The sequence below is a fragment of the Schistocerca piceifrons genome, chromosome 6 (genome assembly GCF_021461385.2).
Source record: "Schistocerca piceifrons isolate TAMUIC-IGC-003096 chromosome 6, iqSchPice1.1, whole genome shotgun sequence".
In the NCBI taxonomy this organism is placed as follows: Eukaryota; Metazoa; Arthropoda; class Insecta; order Orthoptera; family Acrididae; genus Schistocerca; species Schistocerca piceifrons.
In genome coordinates, this window is record NC_060143.1 from 421,957,794 (window position 1) to 421,973,118 (window position 15,325).

A 15,325-nucleotide genomic window follows, 5' to 3' on the forward strand; every position below is an offset into this window, starting at 1 on the left:
AGTTGCACCTGCTTTGATGTTGCAGAGCCCTTAACAGTGATGGAAATGAATCGGTTAACAAGTATTGGTGACAATTTCACTTTGCCATAACAGATTAAGAAACAGAAGCAAACAAATTGGTTTGACCCCAATTTTGCTTTATTCTGAAACAAGTTCAAAATGAAGTGTTTTAAGAAATATGTGTATGCTTAGATCTACTGTGACATAAATCATATCCTTTTATATCAAAGAAAAGAGAAAAACAGACTATTTACAATGCTAAAAATGTTAAGCAGAAATGATTATATATCCTCTATTATTCTATACCTCCACATTCACCATGTGATTTTGAGGAAATGTGACACAAAGCAAGTGGCCAGGTAAACACACAAACAGCTGGTATGTTAGGGGGTTATGTCTGAGTTCATAGAAACTGGGCTCTGTGCCTCTTACTACATGTACCTGGCACTAGTACACTATCATACTGGTGCTCTCTGAAATGACTGCTTATTCAACCCTCGAGGAGGTGCACCTGTGTACAGTCTTAGACATAAAAACTGACCGCCGGTTGGCCGCCACAGAGACAAAGTCCGAGTCGTTCACTTAACGTGGCCAAAAAACTGACCGCCCCTGACAACTCTAAGTCCAACCATCTGCACAATCTGGCAACACTGTATGACGTGGAAGTGTTAGGAGGAAGTGCTACTTCCGAGATATTGTCAGGTTGTGTGAGCCCGGGGTCTGGTGGTAATCGTCATGCATTTTGAACTTATAGTCGCGTGTTCGCGTCCAGCTGTTCCTTTTTTTTTTTTTTTTTTTTTTTTTTTTTTTTTTTTTTTTTTTTTTTTTATGAGTCTGATTGAACATCGAAGATAATTCGCTTCACATTCTGCCCATGGTGACTTTGCAGAGGCAAAAAGAAGGACTTGGAATTAAGGACGTGTTTTTAATCTAATACATGCCACTAAGACGGGCATCACGAAACTTCTGTTCCTGTCGATAGATCCTGGGGACATGAACGCTCCTGTAGCACATATAGATGCTAGCCTAGATTACGTCCGAAAGTACTATGGAAACTAGAGCTGTATAAGAGTTCCACCAGCACAAACCAACAACAGAAATGTCTATGATTATATTACCAGACATTGTCTTCACAACCTAATTTCGGTAAATTAACCTACTAAAAACTGGATGAACGTCTGTAAAACTATCAACAACAAAATTCTACCAACTAGTCAGTGCCGTATGGTAAGACATTGTAAACGAAACCATACCCACAGCGAACGATTATGGAAAATCACATTGAGACCATCTCCATACTGCGACAAATGTCAGCTTGTAGAAACTGTAGCGCACATCTTCTTATGTGAAAATAGAATCAGAATTTGGAACTGGACTAGGAAGAAATTAGCACTATCAACAGAACCGCAGAAAGTCATATACCAATAACTGAAGCTCTACAACCTGACTGGAAATGTTACCCATCCACAAAGAATAACAGTTATTCGTGGCTTCTGGGACAGTTTATGTTTTACGTCTTAATAAACAAACTATCGAACTTAGAAGAGTACATGTTTTATATTGCAGAAGAACATTTTAGGCTGAAAAAGAATAACAAATGTAAGGAATGGATTCAAATTTTTTTATCTATTGCTTTATGTGGGCTACGAAGAGGTAGACAGTTTTTTTGATTAGAAGCAGAATACTATTCTTTGACTTTTTTTATTCCTGGAATCTTCTTTTATGTTGGCTCTAAAATAAGAACTGTTCTAATTTGGCAAAACCCCTGCGGCTCCGAAATTTCTTTCTTTTGTTGAAAAATATATGCATCCAGTGCATAATAACTTAAATTGTGAATATATTTCTCAATGAATGTTTGTTATGTATTTTTCCGTCACCCTTTTCACTGTTATAAGTTATGTTCTATAAGGAACCCATGCCATTGGAGGCGGAAATCTGTAATTTATTTTACCTTAATTACTAATTCAATTTTTTCAATTTTGTTCTACAATTTCAGGCATGTATGGGAACAAATATGGAATACATGGGAATAATGCAGCTACTCAGTGACAGGCATGGGGGAGGCATTGTGGCCAGGCCTCGGATCTTCAACCCCTGCCCTCTTTCCCCCGCTGAAATTCGAAAAAAAAAGAAAGGAAAAAAAAAAAAAAAAAAAAAGTGCAGTGGTCAGCATGTCTGTCTAGTAAGTAGGAGGTCCAGGTTCAAAGCCCAGTCGGTCACAAATTTTCATGTGCCGTTGTTGCTGTATTTCAACGCGCTGAGACAGTGTGGACGTCGGTCTTTCGATATTTAAGATGCAATATTTTTTGAGGCAATAGAGGTGATTTGCAAACATCTGTTTTACCATCAAAAAAATGGTTCAAATGGCTCTGAGCACTATGGGACTTAACATCTGACGTCATCAGTCCCCTAGAACTTAGAACTACTTAAACCTAACTAACCTAAGGACATCACACACATCCATACCCGATGCAGGATTCGAACCTGCGACCGTAACGGTCGCGCGGTTCCAGACTGAAGCGCCTAGAACTGCTTGGCCACAACAGCTGGCTTACCATCAATTAATGGGAATTCAACGGCATACAACCCTTAGTCATTGCTTTGTGACGGCGTTAACCCAATCAGATTGATCAGATTGTAGTGCATATTTAGTCAAATAACGAATGGTCAGTATACAAGTATTTACGAACAGTAGAAGCAGGATTGCAGCGAACCGATCACCTAACCAAGTGCGACATAGAGTACCTGTGTAATGAGTCATTCCAGCTGCATAGATGAGGGTAATATTTGTTAAGCAATTCACTGCAGAATTAATGTAATTCCCGCACGATTATCTCTGTAGTCATACTGTATCATTAGCAGCTCGCAAATGTTCGTTAAATCGGATTACTCAAGCTGATGCCAAATAAAGAGAAGCGACGACACCGCAACACTATCTTTACTTAAGTAGGTAGTAAGTGCTAAATTATGTGCGCCACTATTAACGTTACTGTAAGAAGTTTGACAACAACAACAAAACCACAACTACTGACAACCTGTACCATTATCATCACACTGTTGTAACTCGTAGTGATTACAAGTTGCTGATGTTTGTCAAGAATAGCGGGAAGCGCCTCATGAATGTGAAGTTCCATTCGCATTTTGCCCAGGACAGAGAGAATCCCAAATAACAGAAATAGGTCACCCAGCGAAGAGAAGAGTCCACGTATTGTCTCAAGTTCTTGCAGTTTGATATTAATGCAGTTCCCGATGGTTTCGCACTAACGGGTTCTTTTGGCTATCAGAATACTCATTTGGGAATTATTAAAGTGTGATTGCTAGAATGCTCAACTACCTTAATAACACTTCATTCTGGACTGAATACGACTCGGAAAGCGACGTTAATTTGACGTTTAGGTCCATCTCCTGACGTCTTACTGTATGATGTCTGAAGTACATGCACAGTTGTGTTGCCTGCCGCATGGATTCTGTGAAGTGCTGTGGCAGCTGGCAGTCATTGCTGAATACAGACATGTGCAAATATCCTCACTGCTCTAGGGGAATTCGTCTTTGTTGCATTTTTTCAATACCGTAATTTGCACAATAACATAAGGCTTATTCTGCTGAAGAACTTGATGCCCACAAGTCCTTAAATATGAATCTCCAAGCGGGAGTAATGCATGAAAGGAAACAGACTGTTGGACAAAAGAATGGACAGCTCCCTGCTTTTTGCATTTCCAATAGCGCCTACGATAAGAATCTGGTGTCATGTTATGCTTCAGAACCCTAAACTGCTTATTTTTTCACTTTATACTAAAACAAAAGCTATGATATGAGAAGAGGAAATGACATAAGCTTCTCAGGAACTTTAGTTTTTCGTGTTTATTTTCTCTCTTTTCACTAAAACAAGGGTGTTGATATGAGAAAAGGAAATGAAATATATGCTTCCAAGATACAATATTTCCTTGTGTGCTACTACTGCGTACATGAAAGACCTGCAGTTAATTTTTGTATGTTGAATAAATTTTGATATCACCTCACATTCCTTTGTGAGATGGTTCCTATTTTCTTGGGATCCAGCTAGAGTGGACATTTCATCACTGGTTAATATTCTGTTGACTAATGACATGATACCCATTGCAATTGCTCCATGGCACCTGTGAGTAGAGTCTCACGTTGGTTACTACAAGAACACGCAGGCAGTGATGTCTACTCACTGCAGTCAGAGTCAAGGTGATTTCTTTCTCTTTATGGCGAAGTGTCTGCTGCACAGTGTCCACACTCAGCCAACATAAACAACTCGCGGCGGCATTGGGCACTGCTAATCGCTGCACTTGTCGCGAGCCTCGACAACAAGAGCGCACTGTCTCTGCTAATGATACTATGGAGTTAATGCATCTTACTTACTCAACGTGATATGCAGGACATGGGTTGGGTAAAAATTCAGTTTGTAACTTCCCGTCGCATTAAAACACTTTACAGTCATATTTTGAGGGTGACGACTACTGAGTGTGGAACAACACATACACCAAGCAATTCCTCAATTGGCGTCAAGTGCATGAGATTTTTCAATAATTTGCATTGCAAGAATTGTAAGGAGGAGACTGAAAGTAAATGGACTTGTATGCTAAAGAGCTGCGACAAAGCAAAGCTCGGCCGATTATCAGATAATTGTCCACATGGGTTTGTAGGCTAATATACTTTTAGTAACCAACCCACCCACCATCATTACGTAAGATTTCTCAAAGGCATAGGGTCATCGATTTCGTTAAGTCGTCGATAGTGTAGTGTGATGGTTTACTTCCCACTATACGTTTTCTATATTTCTCCAAAGATCACTTTCATTTATGTGTCCACATGACAGTGACCTTGTTACCTCTGCTCACATACACACTATCTGGTTGATGTTCGGTGTTCATGGAACAAAAGGCAACAGCTTTATCCTCTCTTGGCCCTGAAACCAATCTTACACTGCTCTGCTATAATGGATTTGGCTCTGCTCCTGTAAATAAACTGTTATCTCGTTACTTCATATATTTATATTTGTAATAAGCACATTGTATTATTATTTTCCATAGTGTTTAAGAATTCAGGTCCTGTCATAGTTAAGTGATCTAGATTCAACAGTCCGATTAAGAAGCGGTTTACCCAGTCTATCATGTGATGAGAGCCATAGTTGGATATCCACATTAAGACTGACTGGCTGAATCAATTAGAATGATCTGGTATCGAAATGAAATTACAGAAATTGGATAATTTGAACGTCTGTATTGCAACAATGCTGGGCTCATAAAATTCCCTTGATGGAGTAACAGGTAGCAACTGTCAAAGAAAATGTGAGAAATATGTCTACTAGCAGCAATGTAACATAATAATAATAATAATAATAATAATAATAATAATAACAATAATAATAAGTGAGACAGAAGGATTCATGATTGCAATACAGGATCAAACAATAAACACCAGATATTATAGCAAGCATATTATTAAAGATCCCAATACCACAACAGATAAATGCAGACTTTGCAAACAACAAATAGAAGCAGTAGATCACATCACAAGCGGATGTACAATACTAGCAAATACAGAATACCCCAGAAGACATGACAACGTCGCAAAAATAATACATCAACAGCTTGCCTTACAACATAAACTTTTAAAACAACACGTTCCTACATACAAGTATACACCACAAAATGTACTGGAGAATGATGAATACAAATTATACTGAAACAGAACCATTATAACAGATAAAACAACGCCACATAACAAACCTGACATCATACTCACCAATAAAAAGAAGAAATTAACACAACTAATTGAAATATCCATACCCAATACAGCAAATATACAGAAGAAAACAGGAGAAAAAATTGAAAAATACATCCAACTGGCTGAGGAAGTCAAGGACATGTGGCATCAGGATAAAGTTGACATTATACCAATTATACTTTCAACTACAGGAGTCATACCACGCAATATCCACCAGTACATCAATGCAATACAGCTACATCCAAACTTATATATACAACTTCAGAAATCCGTAATTATTGATACATGTTCAATTACCCGAAAGTTCCTAAACGCAATGTAACATAGACCGTACAGTTAAAAGGAAGTGACGCTTGATCAAGGTCCGCATCACTTTCATTCCGAACCAGACCTAAGGTCTGAGAAAGGAAAGATAATAATAATAATAACAACAACAACAACAACAACAACCCCGTGGAGGCCCGGGAAAAGAATCGGCCTCCGGTATGTTCTGCCAGTCGTAAAAGGCGACGAAAAGAACAAACCACTAATAGGGCTAACCCCCCTTTTAGTGTGATTAGTTGGTTCAGGACAGAACTAAAGAAGCCTCGGACAAGCGCCGTCATGGTCGGGGACGACGCTTGAACCCTATGCCCGCCCACAATGGTAACGACACTGCTAGCCAACTGGAAAATGATTTAAATCCAAATAGAGGTGTTTTGCAGGATATGCTTCCTGTAACCACCCTAGAAGGAAAACAAGGACAGAGGATGAGATGGTCAGATGAAGTTAATCGACACATGTTCTGTTATTACCAAGCAACAAACCTAGGAACCAACACAACTGGATACAGATCACAAGTATACACAACATTTATTACCAGATACCCAGAATTAAAATTTTTAACAGAACAACGATTAGCTGATCAGATCCGTGTCATAATAAAAAATAACAGGATACCCCAGTCAGAATTAGAAAACATCAAACATCAAGTACAACAAATACTGGAACAAAATAATGTGCAATCAGAAGAAGAAGAAAATACAGTAATGGACTCAAACATCCCAGAGCAAACAAACAAAGAACAACATGCACCAATTAAACAATCAGAGGAAAACGAAATCTTAATACAGCCACCAGAACAAGCACAAATAGAACACGAAGTGACACAGATGTTAGATATAGAAGAAAAATTTCAGCTAACATATATAGAATACAAAGACACAAATACAGACATTAGACCATTCTTGCATAGACCACCAAATAACCCACAAGTCGAAACAACAATAAAAACTATCAACACAGTCATACACAACAAAATAAATGAAAATACAACTATGGAAGAGTTACAACTACTGGTTTATATAGGAGGACTCACTACACTAAATATACACACTAGGCAGAGATCAGAACCAACCAACACACAGAAGAAACCCACAAAACCAGCATGGCAACACAGGCTACAGATCAAAATAGAAAAACTGAGAAAAGACATCGGACGGCTAACACAATTTATAAGAAATGAAATCTCGGAAAAAAAACGAAAAAGGTTAGGTAAAATCTCACAACAAGAAGCGACAGAGCAATTAGACGAAAAGAAGCAGAAATTACAAGCATTAGCCAAACGACTCAGAAGATACAAAAAAAGTGAAAATAGAAGGAAACAAAACCAAACATTCAACACAAACGAAAAGAAATTTTATCAGACAATAGATAACACACACATTAAAATAAACAATCCACCAAACATAACAGACATGGAACACTTCTGGAGCAACATATGGTCAAACCCGGTACAACATAACAGGCATGCACGGTGGATACAAGCAGAAACAGACACATACAAGATGATACCACAAATGCCTGAAGTGATAATTTTGCAACATGAAGTCACCCAAGCAATTAATTCTACTCACAATTGGAAAGCCCCTGGAAATGACAAAATAGCAAATTTCTGGTTAAAGAAGTTCACCTCAACACATTCACATCTAACTAAATTATTTAACAGTTACATTGCAGACCCATACACATTCCCTGATACACTTACACACGGAATAACATATCTGAAACCTAAAGATCAAGCAGACACAGCGAACCCAGCTAAGTATCGCCCCATAACATGCCTACCAACAATATACAAAATATTAACTTCAGTCATTAAACAGAAATTAATGACACATACAACACAGAACAAAATTATAAATGAAGAACAAAAAGGCTGTTGCAAAGGAGCACGAGGATGTAAAGAGCAACTGATAATAGATGCAGAGGTGACATATCAAGCTAAAACTAAACAAAGGTCGCTACACTACGCATACATTGATTACCAAAAAGCTTTTGATAGTGTACCCCACTCATGGTTACTACAAATATTGGAAATATACAAAGTAGATCCTAAATTGATACAGTTCCTAAACATAGTAATGAAAAATTGGAAAACCACACTTAATATCCAAACAAATTCAAATAATATCACATCACAGCCAATACAGATTAAGCGTGGAATATACCAAGGAGACTCATTAAGTCCTTTCTGGTTCTGCCTTGCTCTGAACCCACTATCCAACATGCTAAATAATACAAATTATGGATACAATATTACTGGAACATACCCACACAAAATCACACATTTGCTATACATGGATGATCTAAAACTACTGGCAGCAACAAATCAACAACTCAACCAATTACTAAAGATAACAGAAGGATTCAGCAATGATATAAGTATGGCTTTTGGAACAAACAAATGTAAGAAAAATAGCATAGTCAAGGGAAAACATACTAAACAAGAAGATTACATATTGGTTAACCACAGCGACTGCATAGAAGCGATGGAAAAAACGGATGCCTATAAATATCTAGGATACAGACAAAAAATAGGAATAGATAATACAAATATCAAAGAAGAACTAAAAGAAAAATATAGACAAAGACTAACAAAAATACTGAAAACAGAATTGACAGCAAGAAACAAGACAAAAGCTATAAATACCTATGCCATACCGATATTGACCTACTCATTTGGAGTAGTGAAATGGAGTAACACAGACCTAGAAGCACTCAATACACTTACACGATCACAATGCCACAAATATAGAATACATCACATACATTCAGCAACAGAAAGATTCACATTAAGCAGAAAGGAAGGAGGAAGGGGATTTATCGACATAAAAAACCTACATTATGGACAGGTAGACAATTTAAGAAAATTCTTTCTAGAACGAGCAGAAACTAGCAAAATACATAAGGCAATCACTCATATAAATACATCAGCTACACCACTGCAATTTCATAACCACTTCTACAATCCTTTAGATCACATAACATCAACAGACATGAAGAAAGTAAATTGGAAAATGAAAACACTACATGGCAAGCACCCGTATCATCTAACACAGCCACACATCGATCAAGACGCATCCAACACATGGCTAAGAAGAGGCAATATATACAGTGAGACAGAAGGATTCATGATTGCAATACAGGATCAAACAATAAACACCAGGTATTACAGCAAGCATATTATTAAAGATCCCAATACCACAACGGATAAATGCAGACTTTGTAAACAACAAATAGAAACAGTAGATCACATCACAAGCGGATGTACAATACTAGCAAATACAGAATACCCCAGAAGACATGACAATGTCGCAAAAATAATACATCAACAGCTTGCCTTAAAACATAAACTTTTAAAACAACACATTCCTACATACAAGTATACACCACAAAATGTACTGGAGAATGATGAATACAAATTATACTGGAACAGAACCATTATAACAGATAAAACAACGCCACATAACAAACCTGACATCATACTCACCAATAAAAAGAAGAAATTAACACAACTAATCGAAATATCCATACCCAATACAACAAATATACAAAAGAAAACAGGAGAAAAAATTGAAAAATACATCCAACTGGCTGAGGAAGTCAAAGACATGTGGCATCAGGATAAAGCTGACATCATACCAATTATACTATCAACTACAGGAGTCATACCACACAATATCCACCAGTACATCAATGCAATACAGCTACATCCAAACATATATATATACAGCTACAGAAATCCGTAATTATTGATACATGTTCAATTACCCGACAGTTCCTAAATGCAATATAACACATACCGTACAGTTAAAAGTAAGTGACGCTTGATCAAGGTCCGCGTCACTCCATTTTTAACCGGTGTTAATGTCTGAGAAAGTGAAGATAATAATAATAATAATAATAATAATAATAATAAATAATAGCAGCTTGGCTGAAAATATTTGCTTCCAGAGGCTTCAACACCCTCTGGTCCTGTCCGGTCCTGGTATCACCCAGGCCAAACCAATGAAACACAAGCAAACATGAACTGTGCAAGCAAAGTCAACTTTACCCCAGGTGGTACACAACTCACCCATCGACAGGCGGTACCCCTGCGGGTCCGGGGTAAGAATAGGCCCGAGGTATTCCTGCCTGTCGTAAGAGGCGACTAAAAGGAGTTTCACCCGTTTTGGCCTTCCATGTAATGGTCCCCCTTGGGGTTTGACCTCCATTTTTCAAAATTCTACAGAAGTACGAGCCTTTTGGGGAAGGACACCTTACATGGTGTACCACTGGTCCTAAGTGCACTAAGACCTTGGCACTCAGCATTGCACCGGCGTTGTAACCATACCCACTATTCCTCAAATTGGGCCTAAACACCTGATGGGTTGTCCAAGTTACGCCCATAGTGCATCTCCATCTGCACCAGCGATCATGATGGACTTTCCATGGCACCAGAAATCCAGCACGGTAGCCAGCCCGTTGTGGTGGGGTCATCATGTACCCTCTAGGTTGTAGCCCCCTGACAACACAGGGATCATACTGCCGATACCTGAGCTGCACCCTCCCCACGTCGGCCAAGGAGTAGATGCCCGTCTCCTTGGGGCATCACTCCTGGCAATGGTCATCCTGCCAGGTGGCCCTTGCTGCGGCTGGGTGGCGCCCGTGGGGAGAGCCCCTGGTCGGAGTGGGTGGTATCGGGGCGGACGTTTCGCAGATGAAACGTCAACATGTATCAGGTCGCTCTGCAGCCGAGTCTTTCAAAAGAAAAGGTACCGTTTCTAGTTCTGGTTCTCCTGCCCTTTCCCCCTTGGCCACTCCATGGGAGGAAGGACAGGCCCGCCGGCTTGGGGCGAAGTACTTCCCTCGCTATTTGGTCTGTTCTCGAACCGATGGGGGGACGTTCGCCACCTCCAAGCCCATGTTCTTTGTTCAGCACATTGAGGACGTCTTCGGGGAAATCGAGGCTCTCAGCAAGATGCGTTCAGGGTCCGTCCTTATCAAGACCACCTCTGCCACACAGTCGGCGGCGCTCCAGGCGTGCGACCGCCTAGAGGCATCCCAGTATCCATTGTCCCACATCTGGCACTAAATAGGACGCAGGGGGTTATTTTTCATCGTGACCTCCTGCTACAATCTGATGAGGAGCTCAGGGCCAACCTGGAGCGCCGAGGCGTGCATTTCGTCCGGCGAGTCCAGCGCGGCCCCAAAGACCGTCGCATCGACACCGGGGCCTTTATCCTCGCCTTTGTGGGGGACGTTCTCCCGGAGAAGGTAAAGGTGATGTGCTATCGGTGTGACGTGCGACCTTACGTCCCGCCTCCTATGCGCTGTTTTAGGTGTTTGCGCTTTGGGCACATGTCATCACGGTGTGAGGCTGAGCCCCTTTGTGGCGATTGTGGACGTCCTCTTCGTGAGGAACATACATGCACCCCACCACCTCGGTGCGTTAATTGTCCTGGCGTCCACTCGCCTAGATCCTCAGACTGCCCCGCATATCAGAAGGAGAAGAAGATACAAGAAATCAAAACTTTGGATCGGCTCTCTTATTCTGAGGCCCGGAAGAAGTACGACCGCCTCCATCCCGTGCCATTGACCACCTCGTTTGCCTCAGTTGTGTCCACTCCTTCCGCGGTATCCTCACCCCTATCCTGTCCCCCCTCCGCCTCCTCCGCCCATCAGGGGGCTCTGCCTCCGCCTCCCAAATCCCTCCCTTCCAAATCCTCCTCCCCCGTGGCCCCCACCCCCTCTGCCCTAGGGGCCACCCTTCCTCCTCCTCCTCCCCCCACGCCACCTGAGAAGCAATCCTCTTCTCAGGCGTCCATCGGGGAAACTTTCCGGACCCCAGCTTCCGAGGTCCGGCGTTCCAAAACGGACCCCGCGCGTGAGGACCTTCTTCGGGTCCAGCTCACCATCCCTGTGCCTCCTCGGCCTTCCAAGAAGGCCTCCAAGAAGAAGTCTCTATCCCCCTCTCCACCCCGGCGCGTTTCGTCTGACGCTCCATCCGTGAGTCGCTGCTCCCGGCCGTCCTCAGTTTCGCCGGGACGCTCTGCTGCCAGGCGCTCCGCCGGCCTTTCGTCGGCAAATGATGCGGCCCGTCCTACACAACCAGGGACAGCGGCCGCAGCTGGCGACGAGTCGATGGAACCGGATCCGCCTCCCGTCGGCTGTAGCGTAGTTCCCTCGCAACCTGGCCCTCCGCGGCCGTCGAGGTGACCAGCTCTTCCCCCGTCTCGTTCCCCCAACCTTTTGACTAGCGATGGCGTTGTTTCATTGGAACATAAGAGGTATTCGATCTAATCGGGAGGAATTACAACTGCTCCTCCGCCTGCACTGTCCGCTCGTCCTTGGTCTCCAGGAAACCAAGTTGCGCCCGACTGACCGTATTGCCTTTACCCACTATACCTCGGAGCGGTATGACCTCACCCCTGTGGACGGTATCCCAGCTCATGGTGGGGTCATGTTGCTCGTTCGGGACAATGTTTATTACCATCCCATCCCATTGACCACCCCACTCCAAGCAATAGCTGTCCGCATTACTCTTTCTGCTTTTACTTTTTCAGTTTGTACCATCTACACTCCACCATCATCTGCTGTTAGTCAGGCTGACATGATGCACCTGATCGTTCAGCTTCCCCCGCCGTTTTTATTGTTCGGCGACTTCAATGCCCATCATCCCCTTTGGGGCTCTCCTGCGTCCTGTCCAAGAGGCTCACTCTTGGCGGAGGTCTTCAACCATCTCAATCTTGTCTGCCTCAATACCGGCGCCCCGACTTTCCTTTCGGACTCTACTCATACCTACTCCCACTTGGACCTCTCGATCTGTTCTGCCACTCTTGCCCGTCGGTTCGAGTGGTATGTCCTTTCTAACACCTATTCGAGCGACCACTTCCCCTGTGTCGTTCGTCTCCTGCACCACACCCCATCCCCATGTCCTTCGAGCTGGAACATACTGAAAGCTGACTAGGGACTGTACTCCTCCCTGGCGACCTTTCCGGACCACGATTTTCCCAGTTGTGACAGTCAGGTCGAATACCTCACGGCTGTTATCATCAATGCTGCCGAACGTTCCATTCCTCGTACTACTTCTTCTTCACGTCGCGTTTCCGTCCCCTGGTGGAACGAGGCTTGTAGGGACGCTATCCGTGCTCGACGACGTGCTTTATGCACCTTTCGCCGCCACCCTACGTTGGCGAATTGTATAGAATACAAACGACTCCGAGCGCAATGCCGTAGAGTCATCAAAGACAGCAAAAAAGCTTGTTGGGCCTCTTTCACCAGCTCCGTTAACAGTTTCACTCCCTCTTCTGTCGTTTGGGGTAGCCTGCGCCAGCTGTCAGGCATTAAGGCCCACTCCTTGGTACCTGGCCTGACCTCAGGTAATGAGGTCCTTGTTGATCCTGTGGCTGTCTCCAACGCCTTTGGCCGCTTTTTCGCGGAGGTTTCAAGCTCCGCCCATTACCATCCTGCCTTCCTTCCCAGGAAAGGGGCAGAAGAGGCTCCGCGACCTTCCTTCCACTCGCTGAATCTGGAAACTTATAATGCCCCCTTTACTATGCGGGAACTCGAACGTGCGCTTGCACTGTCCCGGTCCTCTGCTCCGGGGCCAGATGCCATTTACGTTCAGATGCTGGCACACCTTTCTCCGGCGGGCAAAAGCTTCCTTCTTCGTACCTACAATCGCGTCTGGACCGAAGGTCAAGTCCCCATGCGTTGGCGTGACGCCGTTGTTGTTCCTATACCCAAACCCGGGAAGGATAGACACCTTCCTTCTAGTTACCGCCCCATTTCTCTTACAAGCTGTGTCTGTAAGGTGATGGAGCGCATGGTTAATGCTCGGTTAGTCTGGATTCTTGAATCTCGATGACTACTTACTAATGTCCAATGCGGCTTTCATCGCCGCCGCTCCGCTGTTGACCACCTTGTGACCTTGTCGACATTCATCATGAACAACTTTTTGCGAAGGTGCCAAACGGTAGCCATGTTCTTCGACTTGGAGAAGGCTTATGATACCTGTTGGAGAGGAGGTATCCTCCGCACTATGCACAGGTGGGGCCTACGCGGTCGCCTGCCCCTTTTTATTGATTCCTTTTTAACGGATCGAAAGTTTAGGGTACGTGTGGGTTCCGTATTGTCCGACGTCTTCCTCCAGGAGAACGGAGTGCCTCAGGGCTCCGTCTTGAGCGTAGCCCTTTTTGCCATAGCGATCAATCCAATTATGGATTGCATTCCACCTAATGTCTCAGGCTCTCTCTTTGTCGATGACTTCGCAATCTACTGCAGTGCCCAGAGAACATGCCTCCTGGAGCGCTGCCTTCAGCGTTGTCTAGACAGCCTCTACTCATGGAGCGTGGCAAATGGCTTCCGGTTCTCTGAAGAGAAGACAGTTTGTATCAACTTTTGGTGATATAAAGCGTTCCTTCTGCCATCCTTACATCTCGGTCCCGTTGTTCTCCCATTCGTGGACACAACTAAGTTTCTAGGGCTCACGTTGGACAGGAAACTGTGTTGGTCTCCACATGTCTCTTATTTGGCGGCCCGTTGTACACGTTCCCTTAATGTCCTAAGAGTTCTTAGCGGTTCATCTTGAGGAGCGGATCACACTGTCCTGCTTCGCTTGTATCGGTCCATAGTCCGATCGAAGCTGGATTATGGGAGCTTCGTCTACTCGTCCGTTCGGCCATCCCTCTTACGCCGGCTCAACTCCATCCACCATCGGGGGATACATCTTGCGACCGGAGCCTTCTACACTAGTCCTGTGGAGAGTCTTTATGCTGAAGCTGCCGAGTTACCATTGACCTACCAGCGCGACGTACTGCTGTGTCGGTATGCCTGCCGGCTGTTGTCTATGCCCGACCACCCCTCTTACGAGTCCTTCTTCGCCGATTCTCTCGATCGTCAGTACGGGTAGTATGTGTCTGCCCTGCTGCCCCCCCGGAGTCCGCTTCCGTCGCCTGCTTCGACAATTGGATTTTGCCCTCCCTACCACCTTCAGAGAGGGTGAGAGCCCGACACCACCTTGGCTTCAGGCTCCGGTTCCTATTTATCTCGACCTCAGCTCACTCCCGAAGGAGGGTACTCCGGCTGCAGTGTATTGCTCACGGTTTGTCGAACTTCGTGCTCGACTTGCCGGTCACACCTTTATTTACACCAATGGCTCCAAAACTGACGATGGTGTCGGCTGTGCCTTTGTCGTCGGGGCCGCCACCTTTAAATACCGGCTCCTCGACCAATGTTCCAGCTTTACGGCCGAGCTTTTTGCTCTCCA

The 15,325-nt window shown here is 43.7% G+C and overlaps 1 protein-coding gene across 1 annotated transcript in view; it reads left to right on the forward strand.

Moving 5' to 3' along the window:
* LOC124803359 (formin-2-like) overlaps positions 1 to 15,325 on the forward strand; it is a 237,603-nt gene that overhangs the window by 62,940 nt on the left and 159,338 nt on the right. The window lies entirely within an intron of this gene.